This window comes from Neopsephotus bourkii, unplaced genomic scaffold, assembly GCF_033783945.1.
Source record: "Neopsephotus bourkii isolate Nb327-2 ecotype Australia unplaced genomic scaffold, CSIRO-AGI_Nbou_v1 NB_941, whole genome shotgun sequence".
Taxonomy (NCBI): Eukaryota; Metazoa; Chordata; class Aves; order Psittaciformes; family Psittacidae; genus Neopsephotus; species Neopsephotus bourkii.
The window spans coordinates 981,304-1,002,970 of record NW_026901435.1 but is presented as its reverse complement, the minus strand read 5'-3'; positions in this window follow the sequence as shown (position 1 = coordinate 1,002,970).

The window sequence follows — 21,667 nt, the reverse complement described above, 5'->3', positions numbered from 1 at the left end:
TAGTACTGATACTTGCAGCTGGAAGCCATCAACTCAGAGGTTTAACAGAGTGCAGAGTGATCTTGTAGCGTTAACAGTCTCAAGGGACCTGGCCCTATGAGCAGGTTCTTGCCCTGGACCTGTATCTCTGCCTTTGCGGGCATGGGAAGCCTCTAAAACATCAGAAGCGCAGCCCTGCTGGTGCAGGCCTGTATGTTTGCTTAGTGGATGAAATAACATTGTTACATTATCTACCTTCATTTTCCAGCTTCTCAGATACAAATACCTGCTGAAGATGGTATTGTACTTGCTCTTCCTCCTTTGTTACACTTTCACAGTAAGATCTGCAAAAAAATCCTTTTGGTGTACATTTTTTTGCCAGTTGTTGCACAGTGTCAATCATCCTTAATACACATCTGTCTTTTCTTTTATTCCTCTACCTTCATCTGTTCTCTCAGACAGACAACCAGTAGAGCAGCACTCAACAAAGCAGCATAGACAGCATATAGACCACCAGAGAAAATAAGGGGATAGATTTACTTTTGCCTTCAACTTTAAACAAGAGTTCGTTTAAAGGTAGAGGCAGAATAAATGTGTGTTGCTTTAGTTGCACTGCCAAGATGTAAAACACCTGCACTGCATCCAATCCTTCCTTGCTTTACCAACGGGGGAACATCCATTTCTGATTCTAGGTGATAATGATCCTTGATGAGGTTTATCCTGTGTCATTTACTAGTATCCTTTGAATACATGTAGTGAAAAGCACTTGACTCAAAGGACACTCTACAGTTCCTAGGATTTACCCTTTTTCCCTGAATCAGACCTTTGCACTGTGCATTTTTAAGCCCTGAGTAGTTTCAATGACCCACATTCTTCTGTAGTACAAGGACATTTACTAATCCAGAGACTTTTCTGGCAAAGAATTATTTTTTTAATTCAATGCATATACACACACATACGAGAAAATGTATTTAAAGGAATGACTGTCACAACAAATCTACAAACTACATGGACAAGCAGCTGGTAGAAAAACAAATACATAAAGCCAGAGTAAGTTCTTGGTCTGTAATATACTTTCATTTGTAGATATTGAAGTTACTGACTACATTTCAACTGTCCTGTCTGGCAGAATAGAATCTGGCAAGAGTCTTTCTCTGAGTACAGCAGAGTCTGACCCTGTTCACTCACTACGAATACTGAAAACTAATGCTTTGGCTGCTTTATGGTGCTCTAGATAAAAGATTTTGGTCACTGAATAAAAACATTCCTTGTATATACATAAATTCATACTTGATTTTGCATCAAGGTTTCAGAAACCTGAACCTGATGGAGCTCTTCATATGCAAAATAGTTAACACTCTTTCACGGGCTAGAATAAATCTGCATGTACACAAAGACTCAGCTCCCATTTGTGAAAAGGAGAGCTGCAGGAATCCTGCTTCTAAGGGTAATTTTGTTCTCATTTGTTAAAAGTCACTGAGACTGGAAGAGGGCATGTTCATCTGGAAATCATCTTGCTGGCAATCTCTACCATAAAGATGAAAAACAATGTGATCTACATTACATTTCATTCCCTGTTGAACAGCGGGACATATTCTTTGGACTTTGCTGCAGCAGCCTGATGGACACCTAATGTAGCACTGACATCAATTCATCTAGTTTTCACCTCCACTTTCTCTTCACTGAAGCATGACCTGTGTTTAACTGTGTTACCTATACAATGCCTTATTTGGGGCTCTTTCCTATATGTTACCATATAATGTAATCCATAGCTCAGCACGCATAAGTAATTTAATTGCAATCACCGATGAAGATGCAAACATTTTGTGCCAGATAAAAAAAAAAAAAAGTGGTTTTTTTTTTTTTCTGATTCAGCTGAGACACTTCTGGTAGTGAATGGTGGTGCTGATATCCTGACCTTCTGTTTCTAGGTTTATGGTTTACGGCACATTGACTTTCTTAAGGAATTGTTAAACGCCATCAGGCTGCTGCCCTTGTACAAGAAATGGACACTCTTCTTCCTTTGCTGTTGCTATGTGAGTGGAAATTTCTTTTATTCTGTGTGGATTTATGTTCCTTCCCCTCACACTAATCTCTCTGAAAATGCCTGACTTTAACATCTGTATAATGATGCCAACAGGGAATCCACAAAGTCAGAAAAAAACCTCCAGTTTCCATGGGGAAAGAAGTATTCATTATAGGACGTATTTGTCTCTGTTTGTGGGAAAACAGATTTAACTGATAACATCTTTTCTTTGGTCACGGAAACCAAACTGCATGCTAAAGGAGGGGGCAGAGGAAAGCAAAACAACAGATTTTGACAGTAAGCATTTAGCTGGGTGAACTGAGTAGGCAGCAAGAACTCACACACAGGGAGCTAGCAGCAGCGTCTGTCCTTTAACACTATCCCGAACTACAGTACAACCATTTTTGTCCAGCTGAGACCAAGGGTAAAAACCCACAAGAGATTTTCCTCCCGCTTGGTCTTGGGCTGTGGGCCTCTGTGTGCAGTGGTTTTTCATCCTCACCTCTCTGGCCACGGGATGGTCTGAAAAGCTGCTGTGGCTGAACAGAGACTGCTTGGTGCCAGCCTAACAGGCACTCATAGCCAGCATGGAGCAATACATTAATTATGATTTCATAGGTCCAGAGTCACCTTCCATGCACTCTCCATTGCTCATCATAACTATGCTGGAGCAGTGCATGGAAAACATCGGGGTAGACCCAGTGACCACACTCTCACCTGAAATTGCATCACCACTTTGCCAATGAGTGAACATTATTTATAAACCTACTATAATGTGGTCATGGTGGAAACAGAATGAGAGAGCCAGAATTCTCCCTGAATTACCTGATTTTGTCTGAGTTTTTCAGACTCTGATTCAGCCATTGTTTCTTTCTTCCTGAAAATTAAGCTAATGTAATGAAAACTGGATGAATTAGGGCTTCAGGACATCTATCAACACCACTGAATTCTTGATAGAGAATCAATCAAAATCAATCCAAAATATGAATATGTCACTGTGAAAATGTAGACAGTACACTATGTTGCATACTTAATAGTGTGCATTCTCTGAAGTTAAAATGCTCTAAGAAATAAGAGCATTGTACAATATATATATGTACATCTACTGTCAGGTCCTAGATAATTATTTAGGATGTCATACATACATAGGAGAATGCAGAAAGGAAAACCACCTGCATTCAAGGAGAAATTTGATATCATGAGACAGAAAAACGTTAACCTTTTCAATGTCTTTTTAAATTAAAACTTGATATCAATCTGCTTCAAATTTAAAAATAAAGTCACATCTAGCTTCAAACTTCCAGTTAAAAATGCTCAAGCTGCCAAGTTAGCTAAGGCTGCCAAACTTTGCCAGATCAACACAGGCTCTTCAGATCGCCCTCGTTCTCCAAAAAAAAAGGGAAGAGATCAAAGAGCTTGTGAGTAGATGGAAACTTGGGGGGGAGAGAGGGAAAAGAAATAATTTCCCTCAGTATTAGGATCTCCTCAAATTGATAGATTATTTTTCAAGTAGTTTACCACTGGGAATTGCTGAAAGGTAACTTTTCTGATTGCTTTTTCTGCACAAAAATCAGACATAGTAACATTTGTCATAGTCTTAAACCAAAACATTAAACATAAGCATCAGGCAAATATCTCCTTTCAAATTGTTTTTCAAGAGAAAACAAAATTCTTTCTATTCCTGCAACACCTCAGTTCTGATCATGAGCAGAGTTCCATTTTTATCAGACAGGAGCGGTTATGAATGATTACTTGGAATTTTCCAGGAATAAAGTTGTATCAGATTGATTAGAGACTCCACAGCTACTGATATAATAATTTCTGTTATCATCCTACATACTGAACTTCCAAGCCAAAATCCTGCAGAAGTAAGGATATGATCAAAATCAGAGGTTAGAACCATGCCAGCTTTTCTATCACTTCAGAACTACCTTGTTCTTCAGCTGGAAGGATGAGTTCTTTCTTTTGTTCTGGTTTGTTTGTTTGTTTCAAAAAAGCATCTCGGAGAGAAACAAGGTGTTTCCCACAACATCTGCAGAACTGACCTTGCCATTTCTGCTCTACAATTGAGCAAAACCAAGTAGCTCTTCCTTTGCAGCATATCAGAAGATTTCTGCCAGATAGCAAAGATCTTTGCAACCTTCATGACACTAATACCACACCATGGTCAGCCCCTGAGGTTGTTAGAATGATTTCTTCTTGTTCTTTCTGTGACTTTTGGCCTCTGCTTTGTTTTTCATTCCACTTTGCATTTTTGCCCATTACCACAAGAAACCCCACTGGCTGAAAAATTGTGTCAACAGGGTGTGTATATATATATATATATATATATATAAAATAAGTGCTTTTATGCTCACAGGTTGTGTAGATTGTAAAAAAAAAAATGTGTTCAACTTTTTGATTGGGTAATCTAACACAAGAGCTATTTTTACATGAAGGAATTGAAGGCCAAGTTCTGCTTTTTATTTCTATTGGCAAAAAAAAACAACCCAAATCCTTTGCAGATTAATTGAAGTAGGTGGCACAGCTTCAGTTTTGTACACTGATGAAACAGAGCACAACAGATTGCAATCATTTAACCTCCATTTATGAATATATCTCCATTATTCTCTTTAAACTTTGACTAAATATTTAGACCATATATTTACCCCAATGAAGTTAGTTGCAATCTCCAGCAGGATTAGGTCTTCCATTTGGGTCTCTCTGTAGTCCTAATTTCTTCCTCTCCCTCTAGTGTCCTCCCACACCTTTCTCCATTGGGTAATCTCAAGGAAAATCTCTGATGGATTTTTCTTTTCCTCTCTTCTGTGACCATATTTTTTCCTTATATATATATATATATAAAGGGAGAGTGTCACAAGGATGGAGCCAGGCTCTTCTCAGTGGCAAACAATGATAGGACAAGGGGCAATGGGTACAAACTGGAACACAAGAGGTTCCACTTAAACTTGAGAAGAAACTTCTTCTCAGTGATGGTGACAGAACACTGGAACAGGCTGCCCGGGGAGGTTGTGGAGTCTCCTTCTCTAGAGACATTCAAAACCCACCTGGACACGTTCCTGTGTAACCTTATCTAGGTGTTCCTGCCCCAGCAGGGGGATTGGACTAGGTGATCTTTTGAGGTCCCTTCCAATCTCGAGCATACTGTGATACTGTGATACTGTGATATATATATATAGAAGATTATCAAGCGGTATAGAGTGATGACTATAAGTTCCTCACATAGAATACTCTTTCTTCTGAGAAGAAATCACTTTTCTTTATCATAGTATCCAAGGATATGGAATGTGTCCTTTGAACCATTTCTGGGAAAGTGCCTTAGGCACCAAGAGCAAAGAGACTAGTAAGCAGCAAAAATCACAGCATCCTTTGCAAACCTTTAAGAAATGATTCATCCCCATCTAAAGCTAACGTGTTACCAGCTGTCTCTCTGATGGGGATTTTCTACTTTGTTATGTGTGATATAAATGCTTGAATCAATAAAAAGACTCAACTCCTGAGCTACTTTATAACTGCTTTTCCTGTTCATGTCTCTTGACACAATACTGGCACACTGCAATGAGAAGAGCACAGCATCTATCCTATATGACACAAATTACACCTTTACTGTCAAAGTAGCTCCTGCATGGCATACGTTACACACATTACACATCTGCTTATTTAGGCTCAGCCCTGAGTTTGTATGCAAGACCAGAGTTGCTGCTTGCTCATGATTTCCACTCTATCTTGTCTTTAAGCCTACTCTTACAAGATATATGGACCCAACCAGCTTCACCTGGCTCTGCCTCAGCACCCAGCAAGCCTCACAATTTCCTCTGTGCCTAATGCCTTGGACCACCAAATTCTCACCAGCATCCCCTTGTAAACTTCCATCATCATCAGGCTACAAAGCTGCTCTCCATTTCTAGCACTGCATCAGGCATTTTAAAGATCTGCCTACAACCCCAAGATGAGCAAAGGATTACCCAACAACTGACATGATTGTGCAAGGTGAAAAAAATATGTTATCCAGGTGGCATACAGCAGAGTGGAAATCTGACTGAGAAACATATGTAATAAGGTAGCTGAATAGTGAAAAAAAAAACCAACACACCCCCTCCCAACTCCCCAAACCAGCATAAAGCAGTTCAGGAGCCTGTCCTCATGGCAGCAAGAAGTCATTTCTATAAGCACTTTCGTGAGGTCTTTGGCATGAAAACCACTGAAGAACCACTGATGGCTCCTCTGCCTTCTCCCAGTCTCTGGAGAGAAATCCCAGAACCAAGCACTGCTGCCTCACAGTCTGTAGATACTGAGGAAGGACTTTCTGACCTGATGTCCAGCCTGTGAAGGTCCAGGGCTCTTTAAACCCACCTTGACAAACACCATGAAGGAAACCCTCAGACAAGGAAGTCTGACGCTGATGGGTACAATTTCTAAAGAAGCTGTAGAAATCCTAGGAGCCTGCATCTTGGTGAGATTATTTACCTGCATGCCCTGCAGAAGCTGGCAGCTTCCCATGCCTCCCTTCTCCCCTTCATACACTCTGTGCAGAATCACCTCAGCTCCAACCTTTTCTCCAAGCACCAGCCCCAGGAGACATTCCTGGACTTGCAAGCTCTCTATCCCCAAAAGAGGTCAGTTCCTAGTGTTGGCCACCAGTCCCAGTTTCCTCAATCTATGTGAAGTTCTCTATCAGAGCAGAATCTGTGATGGGTTCTTGCAAAGCCAGTAACTAGCTGTCATCTGGGGTTTGAGGACAAATGTGTGAATGTGCTGTTTCTACTCTCTCCAGGGTAACAAAGGTCAGTCATCATTCCCACACATCAAGGACCAGGCACTAGGACAGCCACAGGCAACCTGACTCAAGCAAGCCTTTCTGTTAGTCCCTCTCTGGGGTTTTTAAACCCTCTACCCCCACTCACAGCCCAGCTAGAGTCAGAGATGAACTTGAGAGCTCTCTGAATTGAGTCTCAGCTGAGAAAAACTCCAGGTGGTCCCAGACCAACCTGTGTCTGAGTGACCAAAAGTAGTACCTTCAGGATCTGGCCTCCTGGATCTCTCCATAACATAATATCACATTAAATGGGTCTTTTGCAAATGTGGCCAGAGTAGAATTCATACTCTCAAATACCTGCTCTATTTTCCTGAAAGGGACCTAAATAGACAAGACTTCCTCAATTCCCTCATCATTCATTACAGACTAGAATTAGATAGAGCTGAGACATACCATTACCAGGTTGTCTCATGCAGCAGTCTGATCAGCACCTCTCCCTGCCTCCATTTCTTGCTCAATGCTATTTTCTCCCACTCATTTCTCCAGCAGCTTTCTTAACAGCCAGGATAAGTACCAAATAGCTAGGCTGGGTGATGAGGGGCACCACCTTGCAGGATTCCCACAGGGAGATGAGAGTACTTTTACTCTCCTGCAGGAGTCACTATATATCAACCCCCAGCAGAGGCTTCTTCCATTTGGTCCTCCCACTTTATTAATTAGTAAATAAGGCAGTGCAGCTCAGCGGAAATATACCCTGATACCGTCTGCATGCCCTGTGGCAGTGCTCTGAGAAACACAGTGCTGAGCACTGAAAGAGTGCTTGGCCTTTAAGAGTTGCAGAGCTGGCAGCAGCACAATGCCATGCTATTCACCAGCTCACCTGCGGGTAGCTTTATACCTAGGCAGGACGCAAAGACAATACAGTACCCTCATATAAAGACACGGGAGAGTGCAACAATGAAGCAAAACTACAAAAGTATAAACCAAGGAAACACATTGCCCAAGCTAAAGACATAAAATGTAGCAACATTCCTCAGCTGTTTCAGTGTCTTAGCTGTGATGAGAGCCTCAGTAAGGGGTTTTGATGGCTCACCTCGGGCAGGCACCTCTCAGAAAGTCTTTTAGAGCAACAACCTTTTTTCTTGTGTGAAGGTGGATAGCAGATACAGAGCAGGTGCTCTGGGAAAGTTGCCACTTCCCCTGTATGGAGTGGAGCAACCCCTCCAGCCTCTCTTCCTGCAGGTGGGCCAATCACCTTTAGTGCTGGTGCTCTTCAACACAAGGGTGGGGATCAGCCATTTCTGTCTTAAATAATTTTGGTATACATTATGTTGTGTATTTGAATTAACACATTTCTGGTTTTCTTAAGTTGTTTAAAATCAAGCTCACTACAACGCTTATTAATTAAATGCAGGGCTTCACAATATAACCAAAATTGGCCTATTCTTAACACTGAGTAACTTAAACACAATACTTACGAGTGATAGAAGTGAGATGTAGAGCTTTTGAATCAGTTGACAGCCTACATTGTCTCCTGTTAGCTCTAAATAAAACTACAGGCTGCTGCCTCTAGATTGTCTGTGGCTATGAAAAAAACAGTATGTCTATTGTCTATGAAGAAACCATACTGCCTTGATGGTCTCAGCTATGCTTCTCTGGCCCATACAGGTACAGGATGTGGTCTGATGTGATTCCTTATCTTCATTAAAGCAGTTTCAGATGTTCAGTTTTCTAACCTAAATCGGTGTCTTCACTTTGACAGAAAGTGAGGTGCTAGGCAGCAAAAGCCATCCTTAACCCAGAGTGCTACAGATCATATGGTTGTGTGGTTTTACTGAAAGCCTCAGTGAACACAGACATCATTGAATGTGGTCCTTTGCACACCAGCAGTACAACCACTGCTGATGGCCACTTTGCCACTACATGCTCATTTATGTTCTCTAGGTACAGTCAAGAATAGAAAAGCCATGAACATGACTTACCACAATTTGAGAAAAGGGAGAGACATGGAGACTGGGACTGCTATTTTCTCCTGTTGCAAACCAGCAGTCAGGCCCTGGGCACTAACCCCTCAGTCCTTCACCTGGAGGGCCTGTAAGACCCCTTACTTCTTTTGCTGACTTAACACAGCTGGAGCAGCCTACAGGGGAAAAGGAGCTGTTTGACATGACACAGCTGCACAAAGGTCTACTTTTCCTTAACCACCCCATCACCAGCTTGGAGATCAGAGGATTTTGGTCTCCCTGGCAGCTGAGCAGGCAAGGTTTAAACACATAAACACTGCTGTCTTATGCTCTGCCACAGCAGAGTCACCAGATAGGTCCCCAGATAGCTGCTGAGCTTTATTCCCAGGTCTGTTCATTCCCGTCATTGTCCATTTCAATAGCCCCAACACACAAATGAGTTTGTGTCAGATCCAGTGCCATCGGGAACTTTCCATGCATTTTAGATACCCCCAAGTTGGTATAGAAAGTTTCCTGCTGGTACAGACAAACAGGAGTGCCTGAGCAGCAGCCCAAGAAGCAGTGCCTCTGCCTGCCATGAACTACAGTTTGTGCTGCTCACATACACGTGAGCCAAAGGTCAGCTTCTTGCTAATAGAGGCCGACTATCCACTTGTTTTGTTTTCTTGGTTACTGCAAGTAGCAGTGAACAGTGTCAGCTTCTACTGCACAGGTCCATATGCAGAATGCTGAAGATATACTTTTAAATGTTTCAGGGGTGGTTCAGGCACCCAAAGGGCAGGGGGGAGGAGAGGCAATAACATCAATGCAGATTATTTCTGCTTCAAAATTATTACACTAAGCAGCAAAGCAGAAAGGGTTTGTAATGACTGGTACTCACATGGAAATGTGACGAGGTCTTGAAACCCATCATAGAAGGGTTTGCCAGTAGTATGTGGCAATGATCTGTCAATAGGCAACAGCTTGAACATCATGAGGGTGATCAACATCTACAGTGGGGAGGAAAGAAAGAGGTTCAGAATATGTTTGAGATAACCTGTAATGAGATCACCAGGGAACAGCAGGGAGAAAGATCAGGCTTGTCAGCAGAAACTGGAACAACTCTGTGTTCCTGAGCACGGAGTATAAACTAGGAACCTGGCTGCAAGGAGGCAGGTGTTGAGGACTGGATGATACTTTTAACACTTCACTTTTTGCTCTTGAAGCTACAAAAAAGTAAAGCTTAATTACACAGCAGCTGTGAAGGCTTTAAAAGTATCTCTGAAACCAAGAAGAAAAAACATTAAACAACTCCTCTGTAGATTTACTTACACCAACTCTCATATAGTGGGAAGACAATTTGAAGAGCTCTCCTAGCTCTCTCCCATGACTATTCCATAATATAGAATAAGAATATTGGGTGGAGGATGTCTGAGGAAGGATTTTCTTCTGGTTACTGTTTAAAAATATTTTTTTTCCTGACAGTTGTCCTTTTATCTTAAAAAAAAAAAAAAAAAAAAGGCATTACTGAATCATGCCAGGTGGCTCATTAAAAATTATTCTAGAGAAAATAGATTCTTAATAGCAAATAGAACATTTAAAACAACTTCTACAAAAACAAACCAAAACTTTGAAAACTTTTTTTTTTTAATTTTAAACAATGAAGACTTAAACAGGATTTATGCATGAAATTAATAAACTTCTGTGGAGATTATAAGTTCCACAGGGACCCACAGCTACCACTGGAAGGAGCAAAATTGATTCTGAGGTACAGCATCCCTCCTTCCTTCTCTCCATTTGTGAGTTTTCATACATTAAGGATATTTTGAAATCCATAGCTAAACAGAAGAAACAAACAAAGCTAATATTCCTAATAAAAATCTTCCTTTTACAGTGACAACTCTTATATTGAGCTACATTATTGACATATTAACATATGGAGTTAAGTTGAGGGAGAATTGAGAAAGTCAGGCTGTTACCGTTGGAAGAAAAAAATAAGTGAAGAATGTGAATTTAAAGATTTTTCTGCTAGTATCTGCAAATCACAAAATAGGAACCATGCAGCTCATGTTCAAAGCAGTGTTCAGAAATCACAGTGAAAAGTCTTTTCCACATTCATCTAGTATAAGACAGGTTCCCCAGCATATTGAAGATTTCTAGCACAGACCAGATTATAGCTTTCACCCTCTTTTCACCGTTAGCAGGGATTTCCCTGACCCAGAGAGAATTTCTGCCCCCTACAAGCAGAAGCAAACTTATCCTGACATCAGGGAGGGAAATCAGGCAGCAAATTCAGGTGTGGAGGATAGCCCATGCTATTTACATTTTCTGATTAACCCTACATAAAAAGCAGCTCATGTGCAGTATTTCAAGCTGGGTTGAATTAATTAATTTATTCTCTGAAGTTATGTGTGCTGTTGCTTTGGGATTTCAGTCCCATTTTCTAGATTGTTTATGTTCAAGTGAAAACAATGGTTCTCAAGGAAGAGGACATTGTCAGTGAAGGGAACAATGTAGAATAATACTTGGAAATGCAACAAAGCAATAGCACTGTGTCTTGGCTTGGGCATTGGATCAAGTGAGGTAAATTCTCTGTACCGTTTGTGTTACTCTTTTTAGATGAATCCATCCCCAAACAACAGCTGGTGCGCAGCAAGTTTTCAGTATTGAATCACTTTTTCTTCTCATGGTCATTAATAATTTTCCTAAAAAGGAAACAGTCCCCTTAATGCCCCTGGTTGCTCCTTTCAGGCTTCGCAGTCAGCACAGCACTGATGTCTTCCACCCGCCGCTGCCTTCCAGCACCGTCTGTGCTGGGAGCTGGGGTCCCCACACCTGCTTATGCAGCTCTGCTCTGCCAGCATTTCTAGAAAAAAGGTAAAAGCAATATGATTTTAAAAGCCAGTCCAAATTAGTTGGCATCTGCTTGGCTTTCTTGTGGAAATGGGGACCAGCTCGGGGGGATTCTTCATAGCTACTTTTCTGCAGTGCCCTGATTGTCCTGTATGTTGTATTGTGTACCTAGGAAGTGTTTCACTGGCTCCAAGAATTTCAGGGGGGCTGTGGAGTTCAGAGTCTGACACCAAGACCTCGTAGATTAAACAAATGGGCAAAAGCATTGCATGGATAATGAAACCCATAGCACAGTTGAATCGTTCCATCACCATGAGACCCTTGGAGGGTACCCTTCTCTGACATCCACAGGCAGAGTTGGTGCTGCCCGCATAGACACAGCGGGCGTGAGCAAAGAGCAATTGCTGCCTGGTGTTGGTAGCTGTTCATGTGGCTACTGTGGAGCAGAAGGTGTCTTTATTCTTGCTAAAGCAGAGTGAACTGTTTCAACAATAACTCTGAAATAGAGGGAGTGACTGGTGTGCTGAAACATGCCCATCAAATGCCATTTTATGTGCCTTAGGGTATCTGAACCCTCCTTGCAGGGCTGTCAGCTATGACACCAGACTTGTGGGAAAACAGTTGCCCTTCTGCATCAGCCACATGAAGTCAGGGAGGAAAACAAGGGCAGCACAAACAGCACTAGACATGCATGTTCAGGCACCTCAGTCATTCCCAGAGGATCTGAAGACATGTCCTTCACTTGCTGTATTGTTTGCGCAATGTGCTCTGTAGCAAAAATAGACACAGAGGGCACGTAAAACAAAAGTTAAAAACCGTTTAACACTGAAGAACAATTTTTGCCTGAGTAATACATGGTTTCTGGACTAGGAAAAAAGTCACCTACTTTGCTGTCATCGTTAATACTCCCTGTTATTACTGTTATTCTTTCCAGCTCTACAGGCTCTTTCTCCGGCTTTTGAGGCACTTTCATGCTACCTAATTCTGTCCTCCTGTGGAACAGATAGTTATAATCTTGCTTGGCACGTGGGCTGCCAGCAACAATAAATGCAATGCCATAATTACATGGAAATTCTGGGGAAATCCACAGAAGAAAATATCATTTCCCTATTTCTTGTGTAGGCTTGAGGCAAACACCTTCCTTCGTGCTAGCAAGTTCTTGGAAAGAAGAGTCAGCAGTGACAATTCCTCTCACCCTTTTACTTTTTAACAACACAAGTAGAAAGTCTTAGTGCAGAAAAGCACACTTCCATACAGATTCTTCAAAGGCTGACACATCAATTCTTATCCCAAGCTAAGTGGCACCTTCACCAGATCTTGCCTCACCAAAATCTTTCTGGCATTTCATAGAATCATTTAGGTTGGAAAGAGCCTTTAAGAGCATCAAACCCAACAGCTAACCCAGCACTTCCGAGTCCACCACTAAACCATGTCCCTAAATGTCACTCTTGCATGTCTTTTAAATACCTTCTTCATGTCTTTAACCTGAGCCCCAGGTAGGCAGCAGACTTCCCTAAGTGGGTCCAGTGTGCATACTGGGCCTTCTGTTCTCCTCAGGACAGACACATCTTTTATTCTTTGTGGAAGCAGTTTTGAGACAAGGCATAGGCTGACTTAACCTCAATGACACCTAGAAGCCAGAAGAGCAGAGAGTCCTCCCAGTTCAGTTCTATTTTCAGAGTCTCAAGCCTATTATACAAGGGCACCTGGAAGGTGGGGAAGGCACAGAAGAGAAGTGCCCGCTGTGCTGGGCAGGATCTTGTCTCCATTGCCACCTATCCCTTAAGTCACTGTGTTCAGCCAGGTGGAGAGAGGACAGATATCTCCCCATTCCAGAGCAGGGCTCACAGCTGAGCATGGTCCAACCACAGGGAAGCACTGTTACAGCCAATAGCTTGTATGTCCTGGTGCTATAGAAAAGTGGAATGGGTTGTGCCTGCTTTGTGTAGTGGTGGGGGTTTTTGGAAACCCCATCCAGATATTAGTTATTTTTTTAAAAAACAACCTTGTTTGTATTCAGAGATGCTGCACACAGGCTCTCTCCTTAATGGCTCTTTGTTATGACTATACAGGAGTGTTTCAGAAGGACACCTGCATCAGAGGATGCATGAGGCTCAGCACTCCCAGAGTAGCAGCTGAAGTCACTGAAAGCAGAATGGGAAAAACATTAAAAGATGCTCAGAGACACAGTGTAGGCACCAGGAAGTCAAGAAAGTCCTCCCTCTCACTTTTATAGCAGCCTCCATTGTGGTGCAATGTATTGCAGATCCTGGGTTTATCAGGTAAATATACTTTCCAGCTTCCACCCAGCTCAGTGATAAACAGCAGGACATGCAAATTATGGAGGTATCCTAGCAAGAGGCATTTTGGTGCAGTTGAATCTGCTGGTTCCTCGGAAGTGTCTGACAAAGGAAAGGAGTTGAAATGATTGTTGCTACCAACACCCCACACTGCTGCTTTCCCTGAGGCAGGAAGACCCCAGCAGGAGATGATAAACCGGTGGGGTATCTGTTTCTGAATGGCTGTCATTTACTGTGTGTTATATAAAAATGAAGATCAAAGGGTTTCTGCTAAAATGCTGAGCTGTAAATGGAGGCACTCTGGAAAAAGATGCCTGACCTGTTCACCTGCTCTTTGCAGTCAGGAAGAGTGGAGCACAGGGCTGCTCCAGCCCTCCATGCTTCAATCCATCACAGCAGGGGAGCTGACACCCTCACAGGTGATTTTTCAAAGGCTCTGAAATGTATGTAGAAAGCTCCCCATTCCCCAAGAAATTCCATATGAAAAGGACTCTGAAGTGCCCCTTGTCACCCTGCTCCTCCTACCCTTCCAGAAAACTGCTCCTAGCTCATTCCTCATTGCTCAAAGAGAAATTAACCCCAGCCTCAAACTTTACTTTCATTTCACTCTCCATTAAGAGCCTTTTCTTCTCTGTCCTTGGATGACCTTCTGGACCCTAACATTTTTCTTGTGGAATATAGATTTCACATATTTTTGCACAGTACATAAGAATCTCTTTTGAGCAGATATTCTTGTTGCAAAGAGGGAATGCTCCATCCAGATTGCCTCTCTAAACTTGTTCAGTCCTTTAGTGAGATGTGCCGACATATCACCATGGTTAGCAGCTCCAGGCACATAACCTTTTGAAGCTTCGGTCACTCAAGCTTTGGTTGTACACCTGGAGATTTCATGTGATGAACTCACTACCTTCACAGTTCACTGGTTTCTCCTGATTCTGAAGTAAGTATCCCCATGCCTCAGTTATTTTTCTACCAAATACAGTATCCATGAAGCTGACATTTTTCAGGCTGGCAACTTTTGGTTTTTACCTCATGCATTTGAAAGGCAGTGGTAGGTCCCAGCAGATTCAACTTTCCCTCTTCTGTTTAAAACATGAATAACAAATTGAATGGGGGTAAAAATCTGCACAGGTACCTGTGGGTGGAAAAAGAAACTCCTGATTCTCAGACCATGTGTTCAACAGATGGTAGTAAAAATGCTCTACTCTTTTTCTATTAGAATAATAGTTTTTCCTTCCTCATTTTTTAAGAAATCAAACAAGCAGCTGATTTTCTACTGTTGTCAAGCTTGTGCCATTAGAAGTGATTGTGCCAAAACAGGTCCTAATTCTCTAGTGTTTTCAACACTCACAAAATTCTGGAACTTTTCTCAAAGAGAAGTAATTCAAGTCATTATGTGTGATCATTTGAGTGATCACTTGCAGGGTGGTCTAAATGGCGATATGGTGATAACTATAGAGGTTCTTTGCAGAGAACCAGGAGGGCTGCTGGTCCTTTCCTTAATGTTTCAGTAGTAGATCAAAGACATCTCAAAAAGGCACACCTATGGCCCCCAAACAAGGCGTCCCTTTTTTGAACAGTATATACGTAAACCTGTATATAATCGTACAAATGCACATTTGTATGAAAAACCATTACCTATGCATAAAACTCACTCACAGTTCCTCTTGTGTTAGCCTTCACATTCAGCATTTCCAGAGGCTGATTTGAGTAAAACCCACTTGCAACTTGGAGAGCCATGCCAGCTGTTGCAGTGAAAGCCCCATCATTGCCGTTCTCTGGGTCCTACTTACTAACACAAAAGCCTCTCAAACAGTGGCAGCTGGAAAGTCAGAAAAGCAGTGTGCACTCCCTGCTGCTCTCACTAGCCTTATGTAAATCCCTTCTACTCCCTATTTCCATTACAGCTGATCTGCAGTATTTTGACACCAAGCTCTTTGGAGAGGACATATTTGTCATTATTTATTTACACAAACACAGAGGGACCTCATTCCCAGTGGGAGCATATATTGGTCTAACACTAGCATCCTGCTGATCAGACATTTTCACACAAAATTCTCCCCAACACAGTGCCCACTGTGCTCTCTGATTTTGCTCATACAGCCTTAAAGTTAAAGCCTCTAGTTTCAGAACAAACACCTCTCCTGCCTGATTTACTTGTCTTACCCAAGGCATATCAGTAAAGTTGATCTTCCAACTGGCTAAGTTAATTATGCTGTTACACGCTGGGTAATCCAGCCAGACTGTGCAGCAAATAGCAATGTCTGCCATCAACATAGGCTGTTTTGCTCTCCCACCATAATTAGGCAGATCTGAAAAGGGAAGAGCTGCACATGCCCACAGCAAAAAGAGGACATGACACCATATGATGACTTGATGCAGAACCAGAGATAAGGGGCTCCTATAGCATAGTTCATATCCACAGTGGTATGTGCCTTAACTTCAGGAAGGCAGTTGTGTGCAAGCATAGAAAATCCTTGTAAATGTATGTAAGCTTAGAAAAGAGCTTGGGCTTGAAACAGAGCATATCTTACTAGAGCTTTTCTCCTGAAGCAGCCACTTATTCATCATAAGCTCAAGTCTTTCCCACCATTACAAGCAAACATGGAAAGGTACCTTGCCACCCCTCTCCCCTCTGGTGTTCATGTTATTAAAGCAGATCAGTTCTCAGGTCGAGTGTCACCAGAAATCTGTCACTAACAGAAACACAGGAGACACACGGTTGTCATGGGGAGGTGCTGGCTCCCTGCTGATAACTGTCGTGGTTCAGGCAATTCTCTCCTTATGTTTCCACTGAGCTGGAATGATAAAACACCTCAGTGCCAAAGGGGTATGGACATGTGCTATGGTTACAGTAATTGCTTCACTTCCCTGAAGTTGTGCTGTCAGTAGTGCTTTTGGATCTGGCTTGTGCCACCTCTGTGCCTATGTCAGTTGCCAGCAGACAGAAGCTCAGCCAGTGCCCAGAGCAGGAGGAGCAAAGTAGAGGTGGATGGAGGTAATTTCTTACACAAGTGCTCAGGAGGTCGTATCTTAGTAAGAGGAATAGCCAGGCAAAAATCACCCAGTGTTTTTGCCAGTGTCCTCTCCATTCTACAACAGTCCTTTGAAGTGTGGTGAATATAAGGGAAAGAAAACAGCTTGTTCCACCTTTGTTTAATGTGAAACTGCAGATTGAAATCATTGTGTGTGGCTGATGAGAAAATGATGAAAGAAACCTCAAGTCCTTTTTATTGGAAGCTTCTGCAATGTGGTGTGGAAGTTATCCACACCTTTTACTGAACCAGTCCCTTAGAGAAAAGGCTGGATACTCATGAATGGTAAAAGAGAAAAGGGACTTTTTAAAATTACAAGGTCAAAATATTCCTTTCAGTATGTATCGCAAAGAATCCAAAAAGATCATCTGCTACTGCAGCACACACAGCAGTGAATGTTTTCATAGGTAGCATGACCAGGGGGATATTCAAAACAAAAACATGTCTAAGAGAAGGTTGCAGCTGGAAATTTCCAAACGAATACTTGTTTCCTCCCCCTTTTCTCTCTTGTCTTCCTGCATCTTGAGCAGCCTACATTCCTGTTTGCTTAATGCATCAAAGTGATGTCCTGTGAGGATTTTATCTATTTCATCACTTTGTACCTGTAGTTCAACAGTAACATTCCCAAGTCCTCAGGAGGCACTTTTCTCTCAACATTATACATCCCCTCGATTGCCTATACATGGAGAGAAATTCATAACTAATGTAGTTGGTGTCACAAAATTCCACTGGCACAGCAGTCAGTACGAAATGCAGCACTAATTATGAACAGCACCTATCTACTGAAATTATTGTTGAAATGTTGACTTTGGGAAAAGATATTTTTATGCATAAGCTTTTCTACAAAAGAAGCATTACTGGAAGTGAAGCACCGAGGCTTTCAGTTATGAGAATGAGCTCTCTTTTGCCCTTGTTACTGATAATTTCAAGAAGGAAAAAAAATCTTCATACAGATTTCCCTCTGAAGTTAATAAAAAGAAAAAAAACCCAAGTGGTTGTGGTGATATTGAGAGAGAGAAAAAAAACACGTCTAGATCTTGCTATTTTTCAGAGCTGCTGTTGTTTGTTTCAGAAAATGCAGAAAATTCTCAGATCACTTATGGGTACAAAATGTAATGTGAAAAGGAGTCTCATTTGCAGTGCAATAAGTGTTTTTAATACTGTCTTTCTATTTTATGCACTATCACAAAAAACTTATCTGGGATACAGACAGAAATATTTCCCAAATACATATCATTAGGGATTGGTTTTAGGATAGTTCTGTGCCACTTGCCTCCACCAACATTCATATATGTTTAGCTGCATATTCAAGGGGGTCCAGCTTTCATGTGTGACTCCTGCAGGGAGGATCCCTCAGCCTAATAAACAACCATCTTGGACAGCAGTTCAGTTTTGGGGGGAGGAGTTGGTTTTATTGTTTGTCAGCACAGAACTCAGCACAGAATGATTCCCTGGGAACAAAACAGCAGAGAAGAGGACATGTTTAAGGGATTTTGAAGGAACAGAGAAAGGATGCTGGTTGAACAAAAGGTGGCACAAATAATGATCATAATAACCACAGTGATCCCAATCCCAATCAAAATACTCATTTCCCAGTCCCTTGCAATGTGTAAACCATATAAATTTCCTGGGGGAAAAAAGAATAAAAATAAATCAAAGACTTTTCAGATCTGGGGAAAAAAATGTCATTGTTTTTTCACTCCATAATGGACTGTTTGTTTTAGAGGCTGCCACCATTTGTTTCAGCAAACTGCTGGCTAGATCTATTTCTTCTCTTACAAAAAACCTCCCACCCAGAGTGGAGGAAGTGCTTCCAAATCATACCGCTGACCAGAATAGCTCCTTATTTCTCAACATGCTGTTTCTGTCGTAGGTACATGTTTTCCCACTGCACTTGGGAACTATTCAGTATCAAAAACTGTCATGAATTATACACTGATACCTCACTAAGAAAATGTTCTCACATTTACTCATCCTACTATTTACTTCTCAAAAAGCTAGAAAATTGCCATTCAATGCAAACAGACTTTTCAAAGGGATGTGTATCCTGTGTTCATTCCAAAAACAGGCAATGAGATAAATCTGGGGTGGTTTGTTCTCATCCTTCATGAGTTTCCTAAACTGCAGTTTTAGGTAACCACTCATCTTTTGCACAGAAGCAAAGTAGGTAAGGTGATGCATTGTGATGGCAAGGACATATATTCAACTTGCTCTGGACTCATGCTAAAAACTGCTCTCTATAGACCCAGCTTAAAATAGGCACCTGGTCACAGACACTGGAAAGTTAAATATTCTAAAAATGATGATTGTTACAAAAAGGATGAAATGTCTACAAAGATCTTTAAGGAAAAAAAAAACATACAGTCCTGGAGAAAAAATGGAAGTCACTGAAAGCTGAAAGAAATTCCTTTTCACAACGCATGAATTAAATGAAATAATGATGATTTTTAATACCACTTATGCATCATTCGTGTGCTGTTCACTACCTGAGCAGTCCAGGCTGAAAAATGAAACCTTTAAATTTGCAATCATGCAAACAAAAACTGAGGCACCAAAAGCAAACTTCAATTAGCAGTTACCTGGCAGCTCAATTAGCAGTTATCTTCGATTAGCATCACCTGCACTGTTATTGCACAGTGACTCTTGTACAGTTCAGCAGTCACTAGCTAGGTTATTTGGCTCTACACTTTTATTATGAGAAATGGAAACAGTGCTAAAGTAATTACTCTTGTTCTTCAAGACACAAGAAAAATGAGTATTTTAACTAATGAAACATGGTAAGTGCTGAAGCCTCCATTAATATTATCAATGTGTTTAATTTGTTAAATGATGAAGCATTAAGGTTTCTATAGCAGCTGCTGACTTCAGCTCTTAGGAATAGTGACCTTTTAAATTTTATTGTTCAAGTGTCTGTATTCTAAAATGCTATTCTTTGGATGTTTTAATAGGTTTAAATACCATTTTCTTTAAATTAGGCAAATAAATTCTTTGAACTTGACACACTTCAAAGAACTGAGTAACATTGGTGCCCTTTAACTACTTCTGTTTCTACTTGCTGGCTGGATTTTTTTTGCCAGGAGATAAGGGTTAGACTTTGAACAAATCTTAGATTGTTAAAAAGGCATCTAGTCAGAGGTATGAGCATCCAAAGAAAGTAGCATTCAAACAGATGGTCTGTAGCTTTAAAAGCAGCTCTATTTGAGCTACAGCATATCTCCTTCTGGTTCCCTCATTGCCAGAAAAGCAATTGAATATAAATAAAGCTTCAATGAATGATGTAGTTTGGGTTTTTTTTTTCCCTTGATAGACCAATATTCAGTAAAAAATGTTTTTACCAAGCTTTCTGCATTTAACAGCCACATAATTCTAAAAAAAAGAAACTTTCAAACATCTCACCCAGAATCCCTCACCTAAACATGAGTTTATTTTGGCTGATTCAATCTTGTTAATCTTCAAGTCACCTCTGCCATTTCATGATTTTTGAAGGCAGGAAAAGTTGCTGATTGGAAACATGCAAGGAAATGGCCTTCCTTTTCCCCTAATACTGGAAAGAAACATTGAAGATATCCTCCAATCCAGAACCCAAAGTGCGTAGCAAGATCCATTTCCTATCCTGCAGAGTAGAGCAAAGCCAGTAAACAGAATAAAAAAAAAAATATTTCTTTTGCTTTCTTCACCTTTTTACTGTTTCACTCTCTTCAGTCCTTTTCTCTGTCCTCAAGAACGTAGGCAAATGGTATGGAGCATCCACTGACTTTAGCTCAAGCTGTTTCTCAGGTCACACGAGCATACTGGAAGATGCAGACTGCTATCCAGTCTGGCTGATGTGAATTTCCTTGGCCATGTTAGGACTGACACTGGCCACTCAAGCCAACAACCAGAGAGCACACAGAGAAGACCACCTGGGATCCTGACTGTGAAAATTCTCACGGGAAAGACTTTCCTTCTCTGTGGAATAATGAGGAAATGCTCACGTAGCAGTCAGGGCACAGTGCCATGCACAGCCAGACAGGGGACCTCTCTACTGCCTTACCTGGATGATAGAAATGGCACAGCTCTGCCAGAGCAATGCTCTGTCTTGGCTAAAATACGCAGCTGTGAGTGTTAGTAGAGAATGTCCTTACTCACAGAACTTGGAGGGTGACCCATGTGTTGCATGAGACCATGGTGACAGCCCAGGGTAGCTGACACATGATGCAGCAAAGAGGAATGACAGAATTGGAGTCTAATCGATGCTAGCAAACACAGTGCTTTTGGAGGTGGAATTTAATTCCCTGGTAGAATTAAAAATGTAATAAAAGTATCTATAGCAGTATCTTCCACCTGTATTTCTCCTGAGAAAAGGTATTACAAGATATTCTTATAGAATTAGCAACACATTGTACCGATAACAGTGCCATGTTAAATGGCTTAAGACTGGGTTAATTAGTAGATCAAAAGTATCTGTCATTAGAGATAGTCTATGAGAGCAGCAGAGATGTTGTTAGAAGCTCAGATTTGTTCACAACGCATTCTAATGGCATGAAAGCCCCAAGGGTCACAAAGTTTGTTACAAAAACAGCAACCCAAGGCCACCTCTTCCAAAGTACTAGTGTATCCTTTCTTCCCCAACCGATTGTACAATACCGCCAATACCATCAACACCAGGTTGTTAAACACAGCTGTTTCAGCTTCATAATTCAGTTTCTTCCTTCACTAAATATTTCATTGTTTCTCAGTGTGAGTACATTTCAGGGCTTCTCAGCATGGGGTTTTGCTTCTGAGTTCTTCCTGGC